This window comes from Scyliorhinus canicula, chromosome 1 (assembly GCF_902713615.1).
Source record: "Scyliorhinus canicula chromosome 1, sScyCan1.1, whole genome shotgun sequence".
Lineage (NCBI taxonomy): Eukaryota > Metazoa > Chordata > Chondrichthyes > Carcharhiniformes > Scyliorhinidae > Scyliorhinus > Scyliorhinus canicula.
The window spans coordinates 55,925,824-55,940,280 of NC_052146.1; the positions used below are offsets into that span (position 1 = coordinate 55,925,824).

Consider the following 14,457-nt stretch of genomic DNA (forward strand, 5'->3'; position numbering starts at 1 on the left):
TTCTTTTACACAGGTCCTGCTAGCGCTGAGTCATGATATACACACAAACTTGGCCTGAGTTCTATAGACCCATCAAGACTTAAACTTATTAATAGAAATATACTGGATACTCATGTTCAGCCAGGGTGACTCAATCAAGATCCATTGTCCTCTGAAACACTTTTGTCTGACCAGGTATGAGCCCATTATGGAGTCTGATGGTCTCTTTGTTTGTCGTTCGTCCTGTTGCAAAGTTGATCACGCCTGTCTTGAAGTTAATAACATAATCAGAGCATGGCCATGTGTGAACTTATTAACTACTGTAAGTGCATAATCACAAAGTTCCATAAAGTGATAATGTGTTTCTGTGTTGAGATTCAGTGCTCTGGCATATGGCCAATACCGATTCCAACCAGGACCTTATGTAGTAGTTTTTGGCCTATGTGACTTTTCTTTCCGCTGTCAGCTTGCCCACAGTACCACAGTAAGGAGGTGCCCACAGTACCACGGTAAGGAGGTGCCCACAGTACCACAGTAAGGAGGTGCTCACTGAGGCTGCTGGTCCACCTGCAAAAGCAGTCGATTTCAGAGCAGTACAGGATGGCACCATCAGTGGTAGTGAAGGTGACCATGAAAGCCTTTTCATCAAGCTCCTTCCCGGCTAGAGTCGGGGACATGCCCAACATCTCCCAGTTCACTGTCCATTGTTGTTTAAGCTAGGTGCCTGACTCATTCTATGTAAAGAGAGGGAAATACATTTAATTTACTCTTGCAAGAGAGCAGCAACCGGAATGTGCACATGGCTTTGCCAGGATGGCAGGCTTTGTCTTTGGCATAAGATGCCACTCACTGCACTAACCTGGGGTGGTTTTAATGCAACCTGTCCAAATGTGATTATGGTGGGAGGGGCCATGGAATCATGCAGGCGCAGGTGAGTGGGAGTCCTAACAGTGGAAACTAACGGGCAAATTAAGCGACTGGTGGGAAGGTGGAGAAAGCACAAGAATGTGGTGGAAAACCAATGAAGAATAGTTTTCCAATGAAGAAGGGCGGCACGGTAGGACATTGGTTAGCACTGCTGCCTCACAGCACCAGAGACCCGCCTTTAATTCTTATCTTGAGTGACTGTGCGGAGTCTGCACGTTCTCCCTGTGTCTGTGGGTTTCCTCCGGGTGCTCCAGTTTCCTCCCACAGCCCAAAGATCTGCAGGTTAGGTGGATTGGCCATGCTAAATAGCCCCTTAAGTGCCAGGAATTGAGCGGGTTGGGGGATGGGATGGGATGGGCCTGGGTGGGGTGCTCTTTCTGACGGTCAGTGCAGACCCAATCGGCTGAATGCCCTCCTTCTGCGCGACAGGGATTCTATGACTTCTAAGATGGCCAAGGAGCCATTTAAAGGACATTTTCATGCAGCTGTACACTATTAAATGCACCTTTTGGGATTAAGCGAGTGGTAAATGGGAATCACTGGTATTAGATGCCTGAGAGTGAAAGCTCGCTGTGTTGAAACAAGGTGGCTCCCCAAGCTGGAAGGTCAGCCGCTTGGCTGCTTCCTTCCACAGGAGGACAGACAGAAGGGGTTTGCAAAGTTGCAGATTGGAGGGGAGGGCCTGATGGAACACTTTGGGAGGCATACATTGGCACTTTAAATCCAGGGTCAGCAGCCAGTGAAAGGCCAGTCAGACCCAGGAGATCACAAATCCTATTGTTGGAAACATGAGTTGTGGAGGGGCAGCTGATGAAGATGTTGGCAGACGCCATTCATTATGTGAGAGCAACCAAAAGGGCTGTCCCAGCCCTTTAATTGGACAGCTCACACCGATCATTTCCCCCAATTAACCAGCCACCAGTGATTGCGGTCGGTTGGCACCTTCCCACCCACTCAAGAATCCCGCAATTTATGGGTCCATCGGTATGATCTGCATCTCTTGGATTAAATTCCCGGATTTGCAGATGGCACATCAAATTCATGTGCACTGCAACTGCAAAGTGTTCCATGCCCTGAATGCATTGCTGGCCTGTGACCATACCCAACGCATCATGCAGTTCGTTGCCAGGTAGCCTGGCAGCAGTCATGCTATCTGCACCAGTCTGTTGTAACATCAGTATTGAACCGTCACAAGAGATAAAAGGATGGCTACTGGGCGACAAGGTCCATATTTTTTTCATATTCTTTCACGGGATGTGGGTGTCACTGGCAACGGCAGCATTTGTTGTCCATCCCTAATTTCACATGACCTGAGTGACTTGCTAGGCCATTGCAGAGGACAATTCAGAGTTAACCACGTTGGGTCGGAGTGGCTTGCTAGGCCATTGCAGAGGACAATTCAGAGTTAACCACGTTGGGTCTGAGTGGCTTGCTAGGCCATTGCAGAGGACAATTCAGAGTTAACCACGTTGGGTCTGAAATCACATGTAGATCAGATCAGGCCAGGACGACAGATTTCCTTACCTAAAGGGTGTTTTTAAGACACTTAAAGTTAGTTGTGGTCACATTACTGAGATAATTTAGTTTATTAATTGAATTAAAATTCTCCCAGATGCTGTTGGGGGATTTGAACCCCTGTCCTCAGAGCATTAGCCTGGGCATCTGGATTATCGGTCCAGTGGCATTACCGCTATGACGCCATCTTCTCAAATGACATGAGGGTTTCATGAGTTTAAATGAGAGGCATGTTGCAACACAAATGTCATCAAGGAAACTGCTGTGGTGCCTATACGTAAAGCTCTTGCTCAAAGGGCCAACCCTGGAGGAACCCTGCCCTACAGTTCGGTTACCTTTCCTTTAGCGATGGAAAGGGATAGGTATACACCGCAGGGCAAGAGTTATAGCTGGAGGAAAGGCAATTATGGTGCTATTAGGCAAGACTTAGGATGCATTAGATGGGGAAGGATACTGCAGGGGATGGGCACAATTGAAATATGGAGCTTGTTCAAGGAACAGCCACAGCGTGTCCTTGATAAGTATGTACCTGTCAGGCAGGGAGGAAGTGGTCGAGCGAGGGAACCGTGGTTTACTAAAGTACTTGAATCACTTGTTAAGAGGAAGAAGGAGGCTTATGTAAAGGTGAGACATGAATGTTCAGTTAGGGCGCTTGGGTGTTACAAGTTAGCCAGGAAGGACCTAAAGAGAGAGCCAAGAAGAGCCAGGAGGGGACGTGAGAAGTCTTTGGTAGGTAGGATCAAGGAAAACCCTAAAGCTTTCTATAGGTATGTCAGAAATTAAAGAATGATGAGGGTAAGAGTAGGGCCAGTCAAGGACAGTAGAGGGAAGTTGTGCGTGGAGTCCGAGGAGAAATGAGAGGCGCTCAATGAATATTTTTCATCAGTATTCACACAGGAAAAAGACAATGTTGTCGAGGAGAATACTGAGATACAGGCTACTAGAGTAGACGGAATTGAAGTTCATAAGGAGGAGGAGGTGTTAGCAATTCTGGAAAGTGTGAAAATAGATAAGTCCCTGGGCCGGATGGGATTTATCCTAGGAATCTCTGGGAAACTAGGGAGGAGATTGCAGAGCCTTAGGCTTTGATCTTTATGTCATCATTGTGTACAGGAATAGTGCCAGAAGACTGGAGGATAGCAAATGTTGTCCTGTTGTTCAGGAGGGGAGTAGAGACAACCCTGGTAACTATAGACCAGTGAGCCTTACTTCTGTTGTGGGCAAAGTCCTGGAAGGGATTATAAGAGATAGGATTTATAATCATCTAGAAAGGAATAATTTGATTAGGGATAAGCCACACGGTTTTGTGAAGGGTAGGTCGTGCCTCACAAACCTTATTGAGTTATTTGAGAAGGTGACCAAACAGATGGACGAGGGTAAAGCAGTTGATGTGGTGTATATGGATTTCAGTAAAGCATTTGATAAGGTTCCCCACAGTAGGCTATTGCAGAAAATACAGAGGCATGGGATTGAGGGTGATTTAGCGGTTTGGATCAGAAATTGACTAGTTGCAAGAAGACAGAGGGTGGTGGTTGATGGGAAATGTTCAGCCTGGAGTTCAGTTACTAGTGGTGTACCACAAGGATCTGTTTTGGGGCCACTGCTGTTTGTCATTTTTATAAATGACCTGGCGGAGGGCGTAGAAGGATGGGTGAGTAAATTTGCGGATGACACTAAAGTCGGTGGAGTTGTGGACAGTGCGGAAGGATGTTGCAGGTTACAGAGCAACATAGATAAGCTGCAGAACAGGGCTGAGAGGTGGAAAATGGAGTTTAATGCAGAAAAGTGTGAGGTTGATTTATTTTGGATGGAATACAGAGTACTGGGCTAATGGTAAGATTCTTGGTAGTGTGGATGAGCAGAGAGATCTCGGTGCCCATGTACATAGATCCCTGAAAGTTGCCACCCAGGTTGATAAGGTTGTTAAGAAGGCGTAAGGTGTGTTAGCTTTTATCGGTAGAGTGATTGAGTTTCGGAGCCATGAAGTCATGCTGCAGCTGTACAAAACTCTGGTGCGGTCGAATTTGGAGTATTGCGTGCCGTTCTGGTCACCGCATTATTGGAAGGATGTGGAAGCTTTGGAAAGGATGCAGAGGAGATTTACCAGGATGTTGCCTGATGTGGAGGGAAGATCTTATGAGGAAAGGCTGAGGGGCTTGAGGCTGTTTTCGTTAGAGAGAAGAACGTTAAGAGGTGACTTAATAGAGGCATACAAGATGATCAGAGGATTATATAGGGTGGACATTGAGAGCCTTTTTATTTGGATGGTGATGGCTAGCACGAGGGGACATAGCTTTAAATTGAGGGGAGATAGATATAGGACAGATGTCAGAGGTAGGTTCTTTACTCAGAGAGTAGTAAGGGCAAGGAATGCCCTGCCTGCAACAGTAGTGGACTCGCCAACATTAAGGGCATTTAAATGGTCATTGGATAAACATATGGATGATAATGGAATAGTGTAGATCGGCTTTACATTGGTTTCACAGGTCAGTGCAACAACGAAGGGCCTGTACTGCGCTATAATGTTCTATGTACAGGCTTCGCAACAGCCCATGGGAAGTTGAAGAACAGATATGTAAGCAGATTCTGGATGGATGTAGAAATAATAAGGTTGTTGTCATCGGAGACTTTAATCTTCCTCATATTGACTCGAAATCCATTAGGGCTCGGGATCTGGATGGTGAGGAATTTGTTAAGTGTGTTTTTAAGTGTGTGTTAAGAAGGTTTTTTTGGAACAATATGTGGATAGTCTGACTAGAGAGGGGTCTATATTGGACCTAGTACTAGGGAATGAGCCCGGCCAGGTCATGAAAGTTGCAGTGAGACAACATGTGGCGAACAGTGACCACAATTCGGTAAGCTTTCAGATACTCATGGAAAAGGACGAGTGTTGTCCAAGGGTTCAGATGCTAAATTGGGAGAAGGCAAACTACAACCAGATTAGGCAGGATTTGGAGGCTGTTTTTTGGGAGAGGCTGTTTGAGGGTAAATCCACATTTGGCATGTAGGAGTCTTTTAAGAAGCAGTTGATGGTAGTGCAGGAGAGGCATGTGCCGGTAAAAAGGAAGGACAGGAAAGGCAGCATTCGGGAACCGTGGATGACCAAGGAAATTAAGAATCTTGTCAAAAATAAAAAAGATGCATATGTGAGGTACAGGCAACAAAAAACAGATAAAGTACTTGAGGAATACAAGGAAAGTAGAAAAGAGCTGAAGCAAGGAGTTAGGAGGGCAAAAAGGGGTCACAAAATGTCCTTGGCAGACAGGATTAAGGAGAATCCCAAGGCACGTTATATGTATATTAGGAACAAGAGGGTAGCTAGAGAAAGAGTTAGTCCACTCAAGGTCAAAGGAGGGAAATTATGTGTCGAACGAGAGGAAGTAGGTGAGGTCCTTAATGAGTATTTTGCCAGGAAGGACCTTATGCTTTACTAAAGTCCATGTAGACAACATCCACAGTCCTTCCCTCCTCAATCATTTTTGTCATCTCCTCAAAAAATTCAATCAAATTAGTGAGACATGACCTCCCGCGTACAAAACCATGCTGTCTGTCGCTAATAAGACCATTCACTTCCAAATGTGCATAGATCCTATCTCTGAGAATCTTTTCCAACAATTTCACTATCACTGACGTCAAACTCACTGGCCTGTAATTACCCAGATTATCCTTGCAACCCTTCTTAAATAGTGGTACAACATTGGCTATGCTCCAATCCTCTGGGATCACACCTGTGGTCAGTGAGGACACAAAGATTTCTGTCAGAGGCCCAGCAATTTCATCTCTTGTTTCCCTCAGAAACCTGGGATAGATGCCATCTGGCTCTGGGAATTTGTCTACCTTAATGCTTTTAACATGTCCTCCCTCGTAATAACGATCTGTTCTAAAGTGTTTACACATCCTTCTGAGACACCACCAATCAACATATCCCTCACCTTTGTGAATACAAAAAGTGTATTTTATGTTATATATAAATCTATTATATTACTTGTAAATATGAAGATGTTTTATAGCATTATTTATGTATTGTGCCATGTGTAAACCAGACAAATTATGATGCACTTTGCTTAATATAAATATGAAATAAGGTCCTTCCTGGCAGGCTGGTGCAAAAGATTAGATCACATGGGGCCAGGGGTGAACTAGCTGGATGGATACAGAACAGGCTTGGCCATGGAAGACAGAGGGTAGCAGTGGAAGGAAATTAAGGAAATTAGCAGTTTTTCTGAATGGAGGTCTGTAACTAGTGGTGTTCCGCAGGGATCTGTTCTGGGACCTTTGCTCTTTGTAATATATATAAATGACTTGGAAGAAAACGCAGAGAGTCTGATTAGCAAGTTTGCAGATGATACTAAGATTGCAGGAGTTGTGGATAGTGATGAAGATTGTCAGAAAATACAACAGGATATAGATAGGCTGCAAAATTGGGCAGAGAAATGGCAGATGGAATTTAACCCGGACAAATGTGAGGTTATGCATTTTGGTGGATCCAATTCAGGTGGCAGCTATAAAATAATTGGCAGAACCATCAGGACCAGAGACTCAGAGAGATGGTAAAGAAAGCATATGGCATGTTTGCCTTCATAGGACGAGGTATCGAGTATAAAAGCTCAAAAATCATGTTACAATTATATAGAACGTTGGTTAGGCCACATTTGGGATACTGTGTCCAATTCTGGTCACTGCTCTACCAGAAGGATGTGGAGGGTTTGGAGAGAGTACAGAAAAGGTTTACCAGGATGTTGCCTGGTATGGAGGGTATTAGCTATGAGGAAAGATTGAATAAACTGAGATTGTTCTCCCGAGAGAGACAGAGGCTGAGGGGCGACTAGATAGAAGTTTATAAAATTATTAGGGGTACAGATGGGTGAACAGTTGGAGGCTTTTTTCCAGGGCGGAAATGACAATTACAAGGGGGCACAAGTTCAAGGTGAGGGGGGAAAGGTTCAGTGGAGATGTGCGGGGGAAGGTTTTTACACAGAGGGTGGTGTTGACCTGGAATGCACTGCCAAGTGAGATGGTTGAGACAGATACATTATCAGCCTTTAAGACTTATCTGGATAGGCACATGAACAGATGGGATATAGAAGGATGCAGGCGATTGGTTTAGATAGGACACTTGATCGGCGCAGGCTTGGAGGGTCGAAGGGCCTGTTCCTGTGCTGTATTGATCTTTGTTCTTTGTTTTATTCCCCAGAATACACACCGCAATTCATTGTTGTCTGCTGCGTTCTGTAGCCATCTTGAGAGCCTCCCCCTTTCCACCAGGTATATGGCACACAGCTGAGGAGGAGAGGAAAGAGGAGCAGGAGGACAAAGCGGACGAAAGGAGGATGGACCAAAACAACCCCTTTCTGGGAGTGGGCTGTCCATGATCAACTCAGCTGGTAATGGTGTGAATGAACGCAACCTCAATTATACCATTAAACAACAGCCCTACTCCTTATTTTCCCTCTGTTACAGAGAATCACAGCATTCTCGAGGTCGCAATGCTGAAACCAGCACACAGTAAACATTACAAAATAATTTTATCACTGATGTCATAAAATATTCAATACAAAAGTCAACTAATCAGTCTTATGCATTCCCTAAGTGCCTGTCTTCTATGTGCCTTTGCCTGAACTAGCATTCCTATGCAGCAGGGTTGTTGGGATCTGCAGTTGTCCTTGAGGATGCCCTCAGGCAGCTCTGGGCTGTGAAGCCGGGCTTCGGCCTGATCCACTTTGGGATGGGCAGCAGCGGTTGAACTGACTAGCTGACAGGATCATCAGGGCACTGGTGGAGTGACAAGTGGAAGCCTCTGAGTGGGAAGCAGGTTCAAGCTCCACGGAGCCACTGCCACTCCATCTGGGGCAGACTTCAGCAATCCTAATGATCTGTCGCAGCCCAGATTGCAGGGACTACTTGAGACCCTGGAAGCCCCTTGGAGTACTGGCATCCACATGCATGATTTGATTTTAAATTTTAGAGTACCCAATTCATTTCTTCCAATTAAAGGGCAATTTAGCGTGGCCAATCAACTTACCCTGCACATCTTTGGGTTGTGGGGGCGAAATCCACGCAACACGGGGAGAATGTGCAAACTCCACACGGACAGTGACTCAGAGCCGGGATCGAACCTGGGACCTCGGCGCCGTGAGGCATGCAGTGCTAACCACTGTGCCACCATGCTGCCCTATCCACATCCATGATGACAGTAGTCTGAACCTGCATGACAACAAGCTGAATTTTAATGACTTTTGTTTGAGATTCCAGAGCACAGACATTGAATAACCTCTGCTTATGCTGCAATGAAGCTGGGCCATTAGCTATCAGATGCTGCTTGGTGCATGGGCCTGCAAGTATTTTCACAAGGCTGGACAGCACTTCCATGCCGTAATGGATGGGCACCAAGCTCTGTGCAAAACTCTGTGCTGGACTCTTCCAATACTCCTTGGCAGTGTCAGCTGACTTTCTGGCATGGCTGTCAATGCACAATGTGTGAATTACCCCCCAGACTATTCCTGTACGACACTCCATCAAAGTCCTTATCTGGGTCCTCTGCAGCAGAGCTCCTGTGAAACCTTGCCCTTGGGTAAGCTGGCACCTTTTAGGCCCTTTCCCCCTGCCGTGACTGCAGATTGTCCATGCCCTGTGTCTCACCACATGCACAACGGGCCTCGAAGATGCCCTCTAAAGTATGTGCGGTGCCATTATCTGAGCTGGACAAGCAATAAAGATCGACAATGGATATTCCAGGTTGTAAGTGTCATGCCACTGGGCTAGTGTGAGCTCAATTCCAGCCCTACTTGACCCAGTGTCACAACACTCGTGAAATTAGATGTTATTTTAAAACATCGGAGGACCTTGGTTGAACCCAATAAACTGCAGTCATCAGGTTTGTAAAATTTAAACACAAATAACCTTTCATTGTTGAACAGTAATATAATTAAGCTGACAAAAATGTAACTGGCTACCTAATAAGTGTTTCCCACTGCCACCCCCCTTTCTAACTATCCCCACTCTCTATATATACACACACACAAACACGACATAAAGAGTTGTTGAGAGAGAATAAAATAATGATAAAAGGATATTTTATGCACTAGATGGCTTCCAGTTAATGTCTTTCTAGAATTTACGCTTTTGTTTTGATACTTCCTCCTAGTCTTGAGATGGTTTGCTCTGGCAAATTTGTCTACTTTCTCTGAAGATTCAAGATCATTTCACATTTACAGTAAAAATGTACCAGGCACACACTGGTTTTAGAACAATAAAACAGTTCTTTACTTTTGCAGCGAGTGTGAGAGCTTGTTCCTTCTCCTTTCAAAGTCTAATCACCTCTGCCAAATTCTCGCAAAAAGCATCACACAGGAACCAATCACTAGCTGTTGTCAGGCAGACCACTGTCCCTGACCACCCCACAGGTTGCCAGCCAGCCAATCGAACCAACTTCCTCCAAAACTGGTTCCTAAGATTCATTTGGCACCAATGGGTCTGTTTTTTCCTCGCCCAAATACAAAACTTGGTCAGTCTGCCCTGATTGGCAGGCTGCCTCACCTTGAGTCCTCTGTTTAAAGGCACATTGTGATTATGGGTCCATAGACCAAAAATAAGAAAAGAAAAGAAAATGGGAACAAAAGGAAATCAAAAGGAAGGACTCTAACAAAAGTAAATGGGATCTCTTAAATCTTTTTATCAGTTTTGTTTTAGATGTACCGCCATTTCTAAATACCATGCTAATTTACAGTACATCCAGGCCAAGGAAAATGATGCTGGGGACTGGTGCTATTTTACTGTTTCAGCAATTAGCGGAAGTTCCTCTCTGAACAGACTGCATCAGCCCAACTGTCTGACTGAAAATCTTTGATAATCTCTCTCTTCCACCCTCCCTCCTTACTACATTCCATGTTGGTTTCTTGTATCCCTTAGCTTGTAGTCCCAGGGACTAACTGCTAAATGAGTACCAATTAGTGTCAGATTTGGAGAGTACTTTTGCATTATGACTTTCTCCAAGACTGAACCTAGAGAACACTTCACTTTGTGACTTTTTTTTAGTTATCAGAAAGGCTGCTTACGGACACAAGTGGCCGGAAGATATCTTCCTTAATTTAATTCAATTCACATATCATTCATATAACTCCCACTCACACCAGTGTTTTGCTCCAGGCTCCCTGGTATAGTGTTGCTGATGCCACAACTGACTGATTTCACATCATGATGTAAATTTGTTGTGTCCATAATCAATCACTAGTTCTGTAATTGATAATAGTGTATGACATCAATTGAGTCATTACATAATGCTTTGTTGCATTGTGACAAGGGACATTAACTGGAGAACACCAATTTTAAGTCTTTATATTTGCAAGACAGGTGTGCAATGACATTTTCAATTCTAGAAACGTTAACTTATTTAAGAGTTCGGAATGTGGTGTTTAGTACTGCAGCCTTTAACATCACCTTGATGCCAATGCAAAGCATTACACATAACTGGTAAATATAAAAATCTGTCATTTCCTTGGAAGCCCATAGTTGGATTAACAGCAAACAATAACGTGTTTATTTGATTCTTGCAGGAGTGTGAATTCTTATTCCAGTGGAGAAGAACAGAAGGAATAATTTTCTCTGGAATGAATGGCACGTCAATGAAACCATACCAAGGAATCACTTTGAAATGTCATTTCTGAGAAGATGATTTAGATTGTGAAGCACAGACATTCCCCTATTAAGAGAAATTTCTACACTGGGAGCCTTCACCCTATGTAAGAAAATGATCCTAAATGCTAACTTTCATAGAGTTGACTATTTTACCTCAAGTGCCAATTTGCACCATGCATTAAAACACTGTGAATATATCTGCTAATGTTCAAACATTTGTAATACTTCTGGTGACTGGAATTTTACAGATACAGCTCCTGTTTAGAATGATTAATCCTCACTAAACTCATTAAATGTTGGTTGCTTGAGTGTTATAGATTATTTGCAAAAGCACCCCAGGCCAGTTCTAGTTAAGAGCCTCTCCAATGACCTGGGTCTGCCTATGATATAAGAACACTTCTGTTTGTGGCCTGAGCCTCCCGCTGGAGCAAGGATAAATTTAATGACTGCGACTGTAGTGTGAGTGAGGTCGTTGAACGACTGGCAAGTTGATAATGAGAAATGAATTTAGAACCTCTAATTTGTGTATGTTTAAATTCCAAAATGTTCATGGTGAATTATGCAGCTCTTTCTGGAGTGTTTTTCTTCTGCTATACAGATAAGGTAATGCTGCATTACAAGCATGCCTATCAGTGTAACGGGGAAAACACCTTTATTCCACTGTCCAACAAAATACTGACATGGCCTGCAAGGGGAACTTCTGTTGTCGGGCTTGGCTGACCTTCTCAGCCACAGGGGGGAAATAAAGCTCCAACCAAAGTGCGGTAAAGAGGCCCATGGAAAGACCAATAATGGGTTGCATAATATCAGCCCTCTTGACTGAGGCAAATAGCAAGTAGCTAATTTAAGGGATGAAATATGAAGCATTAAACATTCCACACACTGTGTAATTGTGGCCTCAAGTGCCACAGGTGATGGAGAACAGGTAGCCAAGTGGCTCCTGTTGGAAAGTGCACCTTTTTTTGACATTTGGTGATGCATCTAAATGGCGCCTCTCATTGAAGACACCCCCCCCCCCCCCCCCCACCCCGACTCACTGAACAGTCCAACATCCATTGTGTGGATTCCTATATTAAGAATGCTCACTGGTGGCATTGCACGGCAGCAGGAGTTACTGGGCCTGATTTTATTCTGTGTAATTGGGTGGGTTTTGAATGAGTTAGAATCAAGCCTGCGTAACCAGGAAAGGACTGGATGCTATTCAGCGTGGAGGTGGAGTAAAAAAATATAATTTTGGACGAACAGGCCAAGGATAGGAAGGGCAACAAAATTGGCAAGATTGGGACAGAATTCAACTTAATTCAGTTTAAAACTAGGCTGCAACTTTTTACTTTTCCCTCCCATCTCCTCTCTGAGGTCAAGCCCCTGCTTCCTCAAGCGGTGATTGTCCTTAACTGACTAACCATTGATGGGTTATTCAAACATGTGGGCAGCACAGCTGACATTCACCTGACATCAACTCTCCACAGGGGTCAGTGCATAACAACCAGAAGCAAAGATCTTGGTGGGCTGTTTCCTTCAGAACTCAGGGGAAAGGGGCTTTTCACAGTAACTTCATTGAAGCCTACTCGTGACAATAAGCGATTTTCATTTTCATTTCATATCCAACTCAAACCAACTTTAATCAAGCACCTGAGCCTGGGCTGTTCCCAGTCCTGGATAGCTTAGCTAGCCACTGGGTATAAATTCAGCGAGTGGGGAGGGGGGGGGGGCTTGCTGGTGTGCCTTCAATGAGAGCCGGCATTTAGATGCATTACTGTATCTGACTGCTTTCATTACCCATGGGGCCATAAAGTGATATTTAAATAAATTTTAATGGAGGCATTAAAAATGTTCAAGGACATTTTATTTACAATTTTAATTTAGATATTCTAGCAAGGCAGCTAGTAGGAAATGGGATTATGAATCTTTCATAGCTCAATCGAATGGTGACTAAATAATTAAGAGCAACAAAAATGGTCAACCCTTCCTATTTGACATCCTGCCTGTCTCCTTTCAATTTCTGTTGACCCAGCCAAGATTTTCAGGCTGCATTGCATAACTACCAGTCACAGACTCCATGCATCCACATGTTGATGTGAATGATGCCATCTTTGCCATTCTCAGTGTGCCTGACATAACTGATCTGATTCTGAAATAGTTTAATATATGCTGAGAGCATGACATAAATCAGCTGAGCTAAGAGCTACAAACTGGCAGAAGAAAGAGTAAGAGAGAGAGCATTCACTAGATGACAACAGTCAAGCTTTTAGCATTCAAATATTCCCTCCCTTCCCCAAGGTAAACATTTCTCCCGCTTCTTGAAACATGCTACCTGTGTTAGTTAGAATGTTAGATTTTAGGTGCAAAATCAGCTTGGGCATTTGAAGTGTCTAAAGGGCCTTTCATCCACTAATGGTTTGAGCTAACGTGGCAGGTACATATCTGTCTTTTGAGGGGGAAACGATCTGCTTTATTGTGCACTTGGTGTGAATACAACAAAAATATACTGGTTTCAATTAAAAAAGCAAAGAATAAGTCCAATTCCCTTACCTGGTTCTAAAATGTGTATTACTGCTCAATTTATATCAGATGCTAGTGGTGCTATTTGCTTACATTGTAAGAAGCTTGTTTTGTCATGAACACTTTAGCATTAGATTTGAAAATATTATCTGGCATTATCTTTTAATTAACATCTCACAGTCTGCAAAATGCAAGCGCAGCTGCTAATATATAAAGGGTCGTGAACGTACTGCTCCTTTCCTTAACAGCTTAGGTGTTTTAAAAAGCAAAACCCAGTATAAAAGTGGCAATGTTTTGGTGTGATATTCAGAAATGGGCCATTACTGTTCGAAGTTGAGCTGCTGATGGAACCATCAATTCAGCGAACACGTGTAGTTGGATCTGAACAGAGGCTTTAATACACTTACAATAGAGCCAGCATATTCGTCGTTGAACTTCAGGTGAAATGGCAGGCTGGCTCTAAGGCACTGATCGTTATATATCGGTCCCAGGGGGAGGAGTCCTGGGCGGAGCCAAGGGAGGAGCCCAGTACAACTCTCGCGTACTCCCAGAGCGACTTCCCCTGGTGGTCGGATAGTGCAACTGCACTTACAATGGGTAGATAACGAACATATATACATGGAGTGATATTGGCAACTATATATAGTGTGAATCACATTCACCACTGAAAGGTCTAAACCAAAGAAGACAGCATTAGAGGAATGGAACTGAGGTAGAAGTCACATGCCAAGCTAAGTGTATAACTGTTCATAAAAACATGCCGACTCTAATGGAGAGAAGCATTTCAACACACATCACAGAAGATGATGGATGAGCATTATTTGATGTGGTAGTAATGCAGGACATTGCAATTTGGTTGAGGTGAAAGGGATGATTTTGAGCCCCACTAGCCATCAGTGA

At 44.0% G+C, this 14,457-nt stretch overlaps 1 long non-coding RNA gene across 1 annotated transcript in view; it reads left to right on the forward strand.

The window, feature by feature from the left end:
* LOC119962814 overlaps positions 1–11,353 on the forward strand; it is a 31,434-nt gene extending 20,081 nt beyond the window's left edge. Inside the window, exons 2-3 of the long non-coding RNA XR_005459971.1 lie at positions 7,616–7,805; positions 10,974–11,353. This is a non-coding gene — a long non-coding RNA (uncharacterized LOC119962814). The remainder of the gene's footprint in view (positions 1–7,615; positions 7,806–10,973) is intronic.
* The last annotated feature ends 3,104 nt before the right edge of the window (positions 11,354–14,457 follow it).